Source organism: Aythya marila, assembly GCF_965140915.1.
Source record: "Aythya marila genome assembly, chromosome: 1".
Taxonomy (NCBI): Eukaryota; Metazoa; Chordata; class Aves; order Anseriformes; family Anatidae; genus Aythya; species Aythya marila.
In genome coordinates this window covers 159,051,622-159,067,345 of record NC_139042.1, presented here as the reverse complement: position 1 = coordinate 159,067,345, position 15,724 = coordinate 159,051,622, and positions in this window count along the sequence as shown.

Here is a 15,724-nt window from a genome sequence, read left to right as displayed (position 1 = left end):
TGTTTAGTTTGGAGAAGAGGAGGCTCAGGGGAGACCTTATCACTCTCTACAACTACCTGAAAGGAAGTTGTGGGGAGCTGGGGGTCTGCCTCTTCTCACAGGTAACTAGCAATAGGACTAGAGGGAATGGCCTCAAGTTGTGCCAGAGGAGGTTTAGGTTGGAAATTAAGAGACATTTCTTCTCAGACAGAGTGGTTAGGCATTGGAATGGGTTGCCCAAGTAGGTGGTGGAGTCGCCATCTATGGAGGTGTTTCAGGAAAGGTTAGACGTGGCACTTAGGGACGTGGTTTAGTGGTTGACATTGGTGATAGGAGAATGGTTGGACCAGATGATCTTGAAGGTCTTTTCCAACTTTAATGATTCCATGATTCCATGAGTCTATGATTCTATGACTATTCTTGTGCTTGCACCATACCACCTCACTGTGTGAGTATGCTTGTCCTCTCAACTCCTTGCTAGGAGAAGGAAGGCCTTGTTTACCCTGTCTTTGATCCTTTCTTCAGCTGTGGAGTGAAGAGCTGCAAAACAATTCCTGCAGCCATGACTTTCTGAGGGCAACCCTTTTTTGTAGGTGACCCCTTTTTCTTTGTTGTGAGACACACTCTGCTACACTGTGCCTACAGTGTTCTTACCATAGCTAACAAAGCTTCCTCCAGGAGATAGATTTGTGCAAATGGAATTATCCTGTGGCAGATGGAAATGATATGCTCAAAACAGCATCCCACCCCCATTGGTAAATGATCCTCTTACATGTGCGAATTCATTATCTTTGTAGGGGCAATAGAGAATTGAGCCATGACATAATCCAAGGTTATCTTTCAGGAGAAGATGAAGTTGCTTGGCATAATGCATTGATCGATGAAGATAGAGCATCTACAAATGAATATGTAATCTGCTCAAATTAAAAGAAAATTCAATTCATAGCCTAAATCAGCATTTAGATAGCATTAAGGATGAGATAGAAATCAAAGAGTCAGGAAGTTCTGCAGAGAAAAGCAAGTCCTGTCTTATCTGTAACTTTTCTGGCTTTTGTAACATTATGCTACAAATGTAATTATTCAGCTAAAATTTTCAAATGTATCCTCATTTCATCATTTGTGAGGCAGTATTTTAGGAAACATCTTTTTAACATGAACTGTGCCAGAGTAAAACCATTCCTTTTTGTAAATACAGTACAATGCATTCAACATACTTTTGACTTGCAGAATATGTACCTGCAGGTGTTTTTTGATGCATCTAATAATATTTTGGTATTAAGTCATTACACAGAACAAGAAAAAAAAAAAAAGAAGAATGCTTTCTGCAGAAGATATCTCTGCATAATATTTTGATAAGCACATGTGCTTATTTGTTTAACCACGTTGTATATACACAGATCACACAAGCACCATGCCAGTCTTCTCACAGAAACAGTTTCCATTTCAGAGGACGCATTATTGTATAAATTGTTTATGGTTCACTTAGTGAACAAAATACCTTAAATAAAAATTTATAGCTTTAAATTAAGTGTGAAATTTTAAAACAGGGAAAAATTATTTATTCTATATCTAATCTTCCTAACATTTGCAGCAGTTGCATCCACTCACAGACACAAATGCACACAAACACTCCACTTTATCTTTATTGTGGATATAATTTTTTGAAGAAAACCTTCCCTCACCCCAGACTGAGAGCTTGACGTTGGGGTTACTCCAGCAGTGTGAGCTGAATTGGACACAGATGTCAGCTGCACATCTGGCCACAGACAAGCAGCCAAGGCTTTTAGCCTTCAGCCACAGCCATACTGAACAGGCACAGCCTCACCCAGTCCTCACTTCGGCCTTTTGCTGTCACTTCCTGAAGCAACATACAGTGTGAGAAAGGATTTCAGATGCTCCAAACTGAGCAAGCTGGTGAGCTGAACTTTGAGGGTTGCTCTAATCATGCCCTCGGACATTGCTTTAGATTATTGACCCAGTCTCTCTCTCAGTATTTTTAAAACATATGTTAGTGTGCAGTCATGTTACTGCATCTGGGGGCAAAGACAAGACTCTGGGTTTAGTTTGTACCCTCTTCCAAAACTGCTGTCAACCAGAAGAGTAACATGCCCAGTAATATAAGGACATTTCATATCAGAATTCCAATAATTTTTTGCTGCTTGAGAATGTATTGGGAAAACATTTGTATATTAAATATTGCTTATTTCTGGTGAAGAGTTGCATCTCACTTCCGCTATTTTTATCCCCTGGACTTCTGTTGAGTCTAAACTCCCTTTAAAGTAGGTCAAAGATATTCCATCTCAGGCCTCAGAATAGTTCAGGGGTCAGGGTAATAATGTCTTCACTTTCAAGTCAGCTATACCTTGGCATGTTACAAAGAACCTGGTCTGGCAGAAAAACAAACAGTGCTGAAGAAAATCTCTTGCCAATGATGAAGGAGCTGGACTAGAGCAGACTGCAATAGTATGTTTTTGCTGTTGTGATTTTTTTTCCTATCCATGATAATATTTGTTTCTTTAGGTGTTTCAATTCAAAATTTCCTCTCTTGGAAATCTGTTCTTAGAATGCACATTTCTACAAATTTTTCTATGTTGATGAAATGGATTTCATGATAGAAAAGTAATATTATTATTATTATTACTCTCTTTGGTCATCCTTGTAAAATTGTCTAAGGATTTAATATTGGAAAAAAGTGTCTGCCTCTAAGTGTGTATATCCATTATGTTAATAAAATTTCTTTGTGTGAAAAAAATCACACTTAGGATATTTAGTGGCATTTTTACTCTGAAGTGACAGCTCTAACACTTTCATGAATAATACCAGTAATAATACAAACTAAATCTTTTTCTTTACACCATTGTATAAGTCAGGAAAATCAAATTTCATCTGGTGCATAATGTACATAATTTGACAGTAATCTTCCTCGTAGAATCATAGAATGGCCTGGGTTAGAAGCAACCTTAAAGATCATCTAGTTCCAACCCTCTGCCATGGGCAGGGATGCCATCCACTAGATCAGGTTGCTCAGGGCCTCATCTAACCTGGTCTTGAACACTTACAGAGTTCATACAGAGTTAGGGAGTCTGTTAGAGTTAAGGGATTTTTTATTTAAATTCCCTCAAGGATGTGGATGCATCCTTGAAAAATGTTCCAAAATGATATCAACTCATGCAATACTTTCTTCTAAGGGGCATTTTCTAAATCTGCTTCTTTCACAGTTTCATATAAAAAATCTGCTAATGCACAGAAATTGCTGCATAGCTGCAGGAAAAATTCACTTAAACCTAAAGGTGACATCGAGTAGCAAGATAAAACGTGAGAGTGGATTTGAAGTGACAGGCAAAGCTCACATAGCAAATATGTCATTCAAATACCAGAATTTTATGTAAGACCATTACTTGCATAAGTGACAATTCAACAAGAAGGCTTTAATCAAGATTGGAGCCCCATTACACCAAGCGCCACACTGTACAGACATAGAAAAACAGCCCCCGCCTCAGAGAACTTCACAGCTTACAAGTGACAGTAGGGCAGAAGGAAGAAATGGGAACAAAACTAAGCCAGGACTAGTACATTCCCCACAAAATAAGTTAGACAAATCTATGTATATCAGCTGTCTGATTTTGTTTGGTTCTGCCTTCAAAATCAAAATTGGCAAACTATCAAGATGCCTAGCTCACATCTGAAAATAACACTTTTAGCTAGATTTTTGAAAAAGATAGTTTTCTTGCTGAATTTTTCAGAGTTGAGTTCTCATCCTTTCCAAAGGAAGCAGGCTTTGGAGCTCTTTCAGAAGGATTGCCCTTGTTTGCATGGCTGACTGCTGTAGCAAATACATTATTTAAAAAGGCAGAAAACTACTTATATTGAAATGATCACTAGAACATGCCCTGACACAATTTTCTACTGCCATCTTCAAAAATCTGAGACACCACACTGCAGCACTAGCATAATACTTAGCGATTACCTTCCAAGCTACTATTTAGAATCTGGGATGGGATTTATGTAAACTAACTACAGATGTTGAAAACCTACAGTCCTCAATGAGCCAGCCATGGAAAATGAGTTGTGAAAAAGAGACACTTAGGGGTATAATTTGTCCTACCCAAAAGTAGAAGTTCAAAATAGGTCTGATGAGTTTCTACTTTACAACTAGTTCTATCTGCATCTTAAAATCAGTTATGCCTTTTGGAAAACTGCTTCAGGTTATCGCTCCTGGGAACATTAACCCATATTGGTACCAACTGAGTGACAGAGTGCCTTAGTCTCCCTTGTGAATATAGTACTAAGGAATTTAAACCTTTCACAGACCCAATCTGGAGGAGTTTCCCAAGAACAGATACCTACAGGCCCTATTTTGAATAACCAAATCAGGTTCACTCATCCTGTTTTCAAGCATAGTCAGAAAATGTATGAAGAATGAATGCTATTCAGACACCATCTTGCTTATAGAAAAATCCTGTGAGAAGGCGTTAGATGAAGGTGTTCCCCTTTCAAACATCATGATCTAACTGCTTGCTTCCAGCTCACTGATTAGGGCACTGAAGTATTTAGAAAAGAAGCTTAAATCTCCTGCACAGCAAAAGTACATAAACTTGGGACGTCCATTCCCCTTGCCTTTAGGACACAGGCAAGGGAAAGGGTGGTGATGGTTGTTTTCCATAAGATACTTTAACAATACCACCACTATATGGAAAACAACCATCACCCTTTTCTTTGGCTATGTCCTAAAGGCAATGGAAACCACAGCTTCATTTTGGCAGAGACATGCCAAGAGACCTTCCTTTCACCCCAATAACATCTGCAGGCTAGAGAATCTGGACTTGGACTTGCCAGGTCTCATACTTTGGCTCAATTAGACAGGCCTGGCCATACTGTGGCTATTTGTGGGTACTGAGACCTTCATCCACTTGGAAAATGTCTCAGCATGTCAGACAAACACAGAAGCAGATGCTGGTAAGTGGGGCTTTTTGCGTTTGCAGCTTTGGACTGGTGCAGAGTTACAGTACCTTTTAGATTTGGCACAAAGTCAACAAATAATGTTAGCTCCTGATTTGTATCCCATTACAGCCAGCGCAAGGCAACAAAATTCCCATTAGCTTTAACTAGAAAAAGCTAAAACTCTCATTACAGTTGCTTATTTCTGTGCACTTACACCAAGGACAACCTTGCCTCGCAGTCTCAGGCAGGGGAAACAGTATATTTACTCTGACCCACAAGTAGCAGAAATGTCTACTGGACAGGCCAATATTTTCCAAACCAGGTTTGCTTAAAGCATAAATAAATAAAGAATTCATCAGATCTCTTTATTGTATAAAACTGGAATGGACAAGAAAGCAGTCCAGTTGGTCACTGTTATGTTCAGTCTCCTATAATTATGGAGTCATTATGCCTGGGGGGAAAAAAAGAAAAACCCTATCAAAACCAGAGTTGCATAATGCCCTTGGGGTAATGTTGCTTTCAAAGTATGAATCACTGATGTTTTACTGCCCATGAGTTGGACGATTAGTTTTAAAATCTTGTAGTAGAACAGTTAAATAAAACCCTTTTGCTTAAAAAAAAAAAAAAAAGGCACTAAAACAACAACAACAAGCTAATCTAACATAGAGAGAAAAAAAAATGTAGCCTGAAGCTAAGAAGGATAAATTAAAAAGAATAGGAAAAGAGGAAAAATGTGAATTTGATGAAAATGGCAGGAAGAAATATCAAATATTTCTGAAAAAAATGCTTTGGCTCATAAAGGATAAAGGTAGGAATAATGTATTTTTCTTTTGGTTATTAGCATGATCCCATGAAAAAGAAAGCACTCAAAATAGTATCGGCCTATCTTTAGAGACATCTATCTCATTTTGCCTTGTATGGAAAAGCTGAACAGCAGAGGAGGATCCTGGCTGCTGTCACTGAAGCTTTTTCAGTCAGAGTAAAAGTGAATAAAACTCACAGCTGCCAGAAATGATACACTGCTGGCTAATGTGTAAAGTTCAAATATTTCATTTTCTCATTAAAAAGTGGTTTTATTGCTAGTGAATGCAAATCGGCTGGGAGTTTCATTTCTTCCTGTCTGGAGAAAGCACAATGGAAAACATCATTCCTGTATCAAAGGCAATATAAATAAAACAAAGGTTCAATCTGACCGCCAGAGATAGCACGTTGGTGCTGGTCCAGAGTTCACTGATATTGCACTGATACTGAACCTTGGAAAGTCCACAGTAGAATTCCCAGCAGAAATGACTTTAATTCAGAAGACTTCTCAGTAAAGCAGAATAAGCGCAGTACTTTTAATGCCCTTGTATTTCAAGTTTCCAAAATGTGTGGTAAACATATCGATCATAATCAGTACATGATTATTTTACCTTTTTTTTTTTTTTTTTTTTTTTTTGGAAGAGCTTGTATACCTAAGTTAACTGTACAAATGTGTGATTGATATAAAACCCAAGCACAATAAAAAACCTACTGCTGTTTAAATCGTCAAATTTGGCCAAGCTAATTTAAGGTTAATCTCTGCTTTTATTCTACAATAAGCCCCGCAGGAGTGATCTTTACATGGCTGTGAAATGAATTGCATGGCTGAACTATTGGCCTGCCCCGCAGGGATTGAAGAAGAGGACTGCTCTTCCCATTGGCCACATCCAGAACAGTACTGAGCTGTCTCTGAGCTAAGCGCTTCACTACCTAACATTTATCAACTGGCTCCTAGCTGAGAACACAGAATTAGATGCCTGCAATCATTATAGAAGGAGAATTAGGTGATTCAGAATGGCAAAATCTAATCAAACCTATATAATGAGGTCTAGAGTTAAGAAATAAGAATAATTTTGCAGGTCTGTTCAGGCACAGACCTGAGAAACATGTCTGAAAACATTCCCTTCTTTTGAACTTATTCAAGCTTCATGAAAGAGTTCTGCTCAGGGGCACCAGCACACCTTCTCCAGATGGATGCTCAAAGTCTTCCTTTCAAGAACTGAGTGTTTTTGCTGTGATATCTTGCTGGCAGTAGTTCATTTCCACTCACAGCTGGGATGCAGGCTACCACCAGACCCATGCCAGGTTAGCACAGTCATGGGATATACACACCACACATACACTGGAAAATTACAGTTCAGTCGTCGTAAGTCAGCCATTCCTGTAACTGCATTTTGTAGGGGTCCTGCACTTAAAGCAGGTGCCAGGTGGTGCATGGCTGAACCTCTCCAAAGGGGAGTCCTTGACTATGTATTCTCTGCAGGTTTCAATGAGACGGGCACCAAGGTGTTCAGATAGGGTTATTTGTGAGCACATGTAAATGTATCACTTTGGGTACTTGAGGATCAAATAGGAAAGAAAAAAAAAATAAAATTAAAAAAAAAAAAAGAAAAAAAAAGGAAAAAAAAAAAAAACAGAAAAAAAAAAAGGAAAAAAAAAAGCTGTCTACTGTTTATGCAACAGAACTGAGATGAGATAAAGATTAGGATAAGAAAAAAATCTTTGGATAAAGATTTTTTAGAGTTTCTTGAATTCACCATTTTATCTAGTTGAAGGTCTCTAAATACATGTTTTGTTTTTGTCTTGTACATATGTTTCTTCATTTTATGAGATATAACAAGTTACTTGGTCTACACATACCTTTACGATTCACCTTCAAGATGGAAAATGCACTTCCCTATCTTACACTGCAGATATGAAATGTTTTAACTGGAAAGCTGTCTAATAGCAATGTATGTTGTGTACCTAGATACATGACCCATGTTTGTCTCCATGACCTAAGATTAAAAACTTTTTTTTCCCCTAAAATTGATTTTTGTTTTTGTTTCTTGACTTGGAAGGACAAAAGGGGGAAGAACAAGCCAAAGATTGAATTGAAATCTCTTTTTTATATATTTAATATATTTTCTTTCTTTATGTTTTTCTTTCAAAATATATTCCTGGCACCTATTAAAATTGAAAATATGGAAAGAATGGAAGAGGAACAAACTATAATAAAAAAAGAAAAAAGAAAAATGTTTAGTAAGTTTTGAATTCCATATCCCCAAAAAGATGAGTTAATATTTAGATCTCCTATATCTCCCAATGGGTGCTCACATCAAGGTACACAAACTTACAAATCAGGTGCTTATTGCAGTTGCTTTCCTTTCAAAATGTTGTAATAATTCTCTTCACATTTTAAACAAAAATGATGTGTAAGAAAGGAAAGCCTAAAATGCTGGGAAGTTGTTTGAGATTCCAAAGTTGAAGGGGAAAAAAACAAACCAAACCAACAAATAAAACAACAACAATAATAAATTTCTTATAGTCAAAGTTCATTCACAGTTTTCCACAATAATGACATTACTTTTTCAGCTAGAAGTAAGTTAAATAAAGTATTTCAATTCCAGTCCTCCTTCAACTACCTTGTAAACAAGGGATAGATTACATTCTCTATTTGTATACGTACTTACCCACCTGGGCACTATATCTCTCGTACCCTGTTTTCATCTTCTAGTTCCTGTCTAATACTAATGTCTAATACAGCCTGTTACAATCTTCCGTGAAAAATTTGCAGTTTTGGTCCCAGCAGAAAAAACAATGAGAACTTCACAGTCACAATGTGGCCTGCTGGGGGCCTGCTTCATCTGGGGGCCTGGATGAAGCTAGCCTGTATTTACATAAATGGAAGGAGGTCCAAGCACCAGAGCACTTCAAATCCAACTGTACAATGAAAAGTGGTGGCTTGATAAAAATTGAGTAAAATTGGTCATCACAAGCAACACCACCTGCCTGCCCTTTGTGGATTAATTAATACAGAAACTAAATCAGGAACCCCCAGATAGCTCCTATTTCAGGTTCTTCAAACTAAAGGACCTTTAAACAAACCCAAAGCATTCTTGGTGTTTGTTGAGTACCAGAGATGTCCCTGATGAGGTCTGATAGCCTTACTTCAAAGAGAAGCTGCTGCTACCATCCTGCAACTCAGCTCCCAAGTGACAGAAGCAGCTGGACTTAGTTAAACAGTTAGCAAACAAAAGTCATCTTTTTACTTGCTGTGCAAAAGGTTGTTCTAAATATTATTTTCACTTGTCCAACTCTACTAAAAAAGGAAAACATTCTCTTGAGAATAATTCTTTGGCTCAGATAGTCAGTAAATAATGTGTTTTGAGTATTGTTAACCTATTTTAAGTCAGATATATCATCTAGGTATTAATGAATTAAGCCTGTGGTGGTTTTTTTTGTTTGTTTGTTTGTTTGTTTTCAATTATTATTTTTTTTTATTTACTATGGGAGGGTATTACATGTCTTCGTAATTCATAGACTTTCTAATAATTTATAAAGCTATTTTCTATTTTAAAGCTTATTTCACTATATATAAAATGTCTCTTCATGGTTTTGAAAAGTTATAACAAGAAAATCATAGTTTGGTAAGAAGACTGCAGTGAAGACTAATTTAAAAGTTCTGTGTTGTGAAATCAGGCTTTTATTTATTTCAGTTTGATATAAAAGCTGTTATCAGACTGTTCCATTCATCTTGTGTTCATCCAGCTTGTGAAATCAAAAATTGTGGATTTCACTTGATGAAAAATCTCTGTCTCGTGTATTATCCCAATTTTAGGTCATCCTTCTTCACATCCAGTTGGAACAGCATTCTGGTGAACAATTCACATGTTCCTCACCTAGAATAATTTTTCAGCACTCCCTCCCCTGTGTTTTTATATATATTGCATTTAAGCAAAACAAAACATGAAAATGTTTATACTCTACATAAGAGCTTGAATCCAGCTTTTCCCTTTTTTTCACTCAGAAGGTATTGAGGCACTTGTTGCTTAGAGAGCCTGTAGATGCCCCATCCATGCAGGTGTTTAAGTCCAAGTTAGATGAGGCCCTGATCTACCTGATCTAGTGGTTGATGTCCCTGCCTATGGCAGGGGAGTTCAAATTAGATGATTTTTAAGGTGCCTTCCAACCCAAGCCATTCTATGATAACATTTCTAGTCTTAGCATACACAGAAACCCCGCCATTTTGAACTTCAACATAGAAGGAGGTTTAAATTATGTGCTTCATGTAGTGCAGAATTTGGTTTTAGATGTCTCAGTTCCTGTTTAGGTTTAGTTAAAGTTTGCTAGCACTAGAGAACATTATTCAAGTATTCAAAGCAAGAACTATTTATTATCTATTGTATATTCAAAGAAAAAATTTGCAGTTTTGAGAGTGAGGAAATGATCTATGTGTGTACTGTGTGCCTACCTCCTCATCTCTTCTGGGAAGGAAAGAAGACAGTACGTGAAAAAGAAGGGGAAACCAAAAGGACTTGGAAAAAAAGAGTAAATTAATTGCTTGATATAAACTGTATCATTCTTATCACTAACATTTTGCAGTTTTTCATGCTTGTCTGTATTCCTTGTCCTAATTCCTCAAATAACACCGAGTAATAGTAGTATGTTATTTATAGTTGATGAGAAACACTAATAAGTTCAGATATTACACTTTCTATTGACACTTACCCATCAGAGAGCAGCCAGGAGAATGACATGGTCCAAAAGCACTAACACATTGTATTGATATTGTATTGTACACTCAGAGTGCACACTGAAAAATCAATCTATTGCTTTAGTGACTGATGTCTGCTTATTTTGCAGTTTTTGCTGTCCTCAAATGTGTTAATTATGTTAGTTATTGCTATGGTGTTTGAACAAGTTTGTGCTGAATGGTTTTGTGGCTTCATAAATCATCATCAAACACTAAAAAGCCCCACTTGTATAAAAAATCTGCAATAAAATCCTGCCACTAAGTTCAGACAAAATGTTTAAGACTGAGAATTTGTCTTGATTCTTCCCACAGTTCCTGTAATGAATGTGGGTCTTAGAAGTGGAAGAATTGGTAAAACCCAAACACTGAAGGTCTCAACAGTAGAAGGAATTGGAGTCAGAATTGTTACACACAGTGTCTAAATGTTATATATCAGGTCCCTCAAAATAATAATAATAATAATAATAATAAAATATTCAAAAGAATTAATAAATGCAATAGGAAGTATACTTGTGTGTCTATCTCTTGTTTGTGTACTCAGAGTGGGTTCACACTCAATGAGGATGTAGACTGTCAAGGATCTGTGTTGTTACACATTTACATGACCTGAAGACCAAGGACTTTTAAAGACCTACTTGTTATCACAAGATTCACAGTACAGTTACAAGAGCTAGCAATCTAGATTCTTTCATTTTATTCACAGCTGAATAATTACTTTGCTCTGTGATGCTGTGTAAGTCATTTCCTGGCCAACAAAGGATGGAAGGATTAATATTAAATATGAATGGTGATAAATTCAAAGTGAGTTTGAAGAATCATACCAAGCAAGTCTGAAAAAAAACAGAGTGAATGAGTCAGAAATTTTGACTCATATCAGAGAAAATAGTTCATTCAGTTTTAACCTAAAACATGGAAAAGTTAATTCTCCTAGTTGGATTTTTGGAATATACAGGTAAATATATTGACATTTTATTTCTAGAATGCTGGACTAACAGACTTTAAAAATGGAAACATGAAATAGAATGAACAGACAGCATTCAAATAAAACAAATTGGATCCAGTGAAAAAATGTCAGTAAAGATAACAGGAAGAAAGAAAAAGGAATAATGTGCAATTGATCAGAAAATGAAAAGCAAAAAATGTACTGTAGTTAAGGTGATAAGACAGCTACTTGATTTTAATTGCAAATAATTTCTCTGTGTTTAGTATCTCTTCCAGGGCTGAAATAAATATGGTTGTTCTTTAGATTAAGAATGTCACCATTTAAGACAGAATTTTCTACCAAGTGTCTAGAATTCTGTAATCACAACCTTTTAGAGACTAATGTAGCAGATGTTCTCCAACAGTCAAGCTTCTTATGAACTGCAACATCCTTTCTAGAATGAAGCTGAAAAAAGATTTAAGAGCAGTTGAAAAGTAAGATTTTACTTGAATGTAGGTCAAGAATCTATAAAGGATTATTTATTTGTTTATTTATTTTCTGAGTATGTTATCCTACTCTCTTGTTTTTGGAATGTAGAATTTTGATCTAGTTTTCTAGTGTCTAATTTATTTCTACAATATAGTATTTTCGCACCAGTGTGGCAACAACAGTTTTAACATCATTAAGACTTTTAAGAGTTATTTAATAGTGATTCTCAAAGCCTGCAATTATTGCTCTTTTGCATGGTTATCCTGCAGTACTCAGAGCCTGGATATAACCACAAGTGAGGAGGGGAGGGGAGGGAAAAAAAAAAAAAAAAAAAAAAAGAAAAAAAAAAGAAAACAGAAGAAAGAAAAGGAAAACAGAGAGAAAAGGAAAATAAGAAAGAAAAAGAAAAAAAGAATAAAAAAAAAAGAAGGAAAAAAAAAAAAAGAAAGAAAACCACCACCAACAAAACCCTCCTTCTGCAATCTGTGAGTCACTGATGTTATTTTGCTACAGCTTCACTACCCAGAATTACCCTGTGGTATTTTTCTGATTTTTTTCTTCTTTAGGCTATAGAGAAACCAAATGGGAAATTGAGGATGAGCCTGTTTCTGACAAAAGCTTTCTCTAAACTTCAATTTGTATACTTGACAGGGAATGAAGGCTGCACAACACACCAATTTCACTGCTTTGAAGGAAGTGAAACAATATTAGGAGCAAGGTTTAGTGCTTCAACTCCTAAGGGAAGAAGAGAGGACACACAGGTCAGTTTTGGATTCCTCTGGCAGTCTGCCTAGGGACTGCCCAACACTCTTGGCTTGAAAGATTATAGAACATTGCCCACTCTCCTCTTCTGTCCTCTGGCTGTTTCCCCAGAAAATCCTTGTTCTGGGAACTGCAAGAGAAGGCAATTTTATTTTATTTAATGGATAATTTCTCTATTGTGTCAGCTCTCCACAGGGGAGATACTTGTGGGCTCAGAAGACATTTAAGATGCTCATAAATATTTGAAGGAAGCAAACTTAAACTCAGAATATTGCTGTTATCACTACATAGCTGTGGCTGGAGAGATGGTCAGAACCAGGTTCAGATGTATGAACAGGGAGACTTATGAAGTCACAGGCAGTTCAGTTTGCATATCTGAAACAAAAGTGGCTGGTGGGGCATGTTGTGAAAATGCCTTTACTACAAGGAACTTAAACTAAGACTAGGAGGCCACCATTTAGCACTTTACTGGTAAACAGCTTTGTTATGAACATTCATAATGATGCTGTGAGGGAACAAGGGTGCATGGACTCTCCCAGGGACACACTCTCTCTAACACAGATTGTGAAGGTCATCACATCAGGTTCTCCACAAAACTGCTCTGATGGGCAGTGCTATCCCTGGACAGCTGGCAGGACATGTGAGTACAGCTGGAACATGCTTTCAGACTCTACTTCTCAGGTCTCCCCCCACAGGTATCTGTGACAGTAGAGGCTAATGCCATTGCTGAGGATCACAGATGTTGACATATACCAACAGTGGAAGAAGAGAGCAGGGAACGGATGCTTACTTGCCACGTGACAAACTGGCTAGATCCCTGTGACTTGTGGATACTATGCATATGTTCACTGCAGCTGAGGTTCACAGGCCTGAAAAAAAAAAAGCTGAGGCACACTTCTTTAGCTGCAATAATCATGAGGACCAGAAGCACCTTTATTATGTCAGCACAGTTGGATATTTTGCCTTTGTTAATTCCAGTGATGATAGATAACTGGGGTGTTACAGACAGTGGTAAGTTGGCAAGTGTTTTTCAAAATTTCATTTACAAAAGCAGAAGGTGCTTTACAACATAGAATGACTTGGGTTGGAAGGGACCTTAAAGAATGTCGAATTCCAACCCCCTTCCATGGGCAGAGATGCCACCCACTAGATCAGGTTCCTCAGGACCTCATCCAGCTCGTCCTTGAACACCTTCAGGGATGGGGCATCCACAGCTTCTCAGGTTAACCTTTTCTGCTGCCTCACCACACTCTGAGTGAAGAATTTCCTACTAATGTCTAATGTAAATCTCCTTTGTTTTAGTTTAAAGCCATTTCCCCTTGTCCTGTCATTGTCTGCCTGAGCAAAAAGTGAATCTCTATCTTTTTTTATAAGCCCCCTTAAAGTATTGAAAAGCTGCAGTGAGGTCACCCCAGAGCCTTCTTTTCTTTAGGCTGAACAACCCCAACTCTGCCAGCATTTCTTCATAGGAGAAGTGCTTCAGCCCTCTGATCAACTTCATAGCCTTCCTCTGGACCCACTCTAAAAGATCATGGGTAGATGAACTACTTATTTTTTCCCATGTAGATTTGGCTTACTAAATTCCCAAATTTAGCATGATTTCTGAAACAAGGTGGGTTCAGAAAAAAAAAAATGCAGTTCTGTATCTCATACCAACTTCTGGAACAAAGTCATGTTAACAGATTTCTGAAACTCTTACCACAGTTGACACGGAAGCCAACAGGCAAACCTAGGGTAATATCAAAGTATGTCCAGCCCCCTTCCCTCTGGGAAGTGGCAGGCATGTGGCTGATGTTAGTGATGGAACTGATGCCAGTTCTGAAGTTACACCTCTGAGAGGTAACACCGGCCTTGCACAGTGGGGAACGCTAACACAATACTCCCATGTGATGGCCTGCAGAAGGCCAACATTAAGGCTGTATAGTGTTAATGTGGTTGGGGATCTTTTTGCAATGGGTATCTCTTCCAGAAAACCATGATTAGGACAGCCTTTGAAGAAATTCAGACATGGTAGAGTAGCTTCTCTCTGTTTAATAGTAAATCCACTAGAGTATGTTTTAAATGATTGCTAGCTCAGGAACTGATGCATGGTACACCTATGCAGGCAGGGCTTGTTGTTAGCTTGCAAGTAAGCATGTTTGACATATTAAAGCATTGGAAAATACATTTTAATGAAGACTTACTGTGATTTTTACTTGTAAAGAGGTCTCCATACTCTAAACCTAATTAAAAGCAGGCTTGATATGTCAATCATTACAGTCTCAAAATCTCCCTGTAGCTTTTGAAAACAAATAGCTCTCATTTCAAACAAGTAATGCCATTACAGTTTCTTAAAAGGTAGGGGGACTCAATGTAAACATCAACACTTCTGAAAATTTGTGTACTCATCAAATACCTTCCAAGCCATTACAAATCTTGTACTTCTCTAAAGCATTAGTTTAACATTTCTACAACTAATGAATCCAAAGAGCATAATGGAGAAGTAATGTTGGATGAGACAGAGACAGACAAGTGCTGTAAGTCCTTTGCTTTATTTGTATAGGACTGATTAGTCCTATGTAGATTTGGGAATTCAATTTTAAAGGATGTTGGATGTTTTCATATCTTGCCATTAATTGATTTCATATAAGGTTTCTTGTTTTATTTTCCTTCTCATTGTGATGACATGAAGTCCAGGAAACTTATCAGCAAGGAGAGGCTTTACATTTTAAAAGACTGGAAAATTCTCACATTTATAGATCTAAAATTACAGAATTAATAAAGAATTGGGAAATAAATTCCACATTTTCCAGTATCCCTAATTTTTGGCCTGATTCTCATGCTGGTAAAATATGGGAAATTAAGCTTGGCTCTGACATCTTCTCTCTGTTTCCAGAACATGAACTTTTGGTACAATTTATTTCCACTGATTAGAAACATTTGTTGGAATTATTCACCAAGAGCTACAGTTTAATTCAGTATCACTACAACATATATACATTCAATAAATTAAACAAATGAATAACTATATAAAACTTTCCAGCTCTGTGTAAGAGTCTTGTGTGTCACTATACAGTGTCACATCAACCTAACAAATCCTTTTCCCTTCACAATAT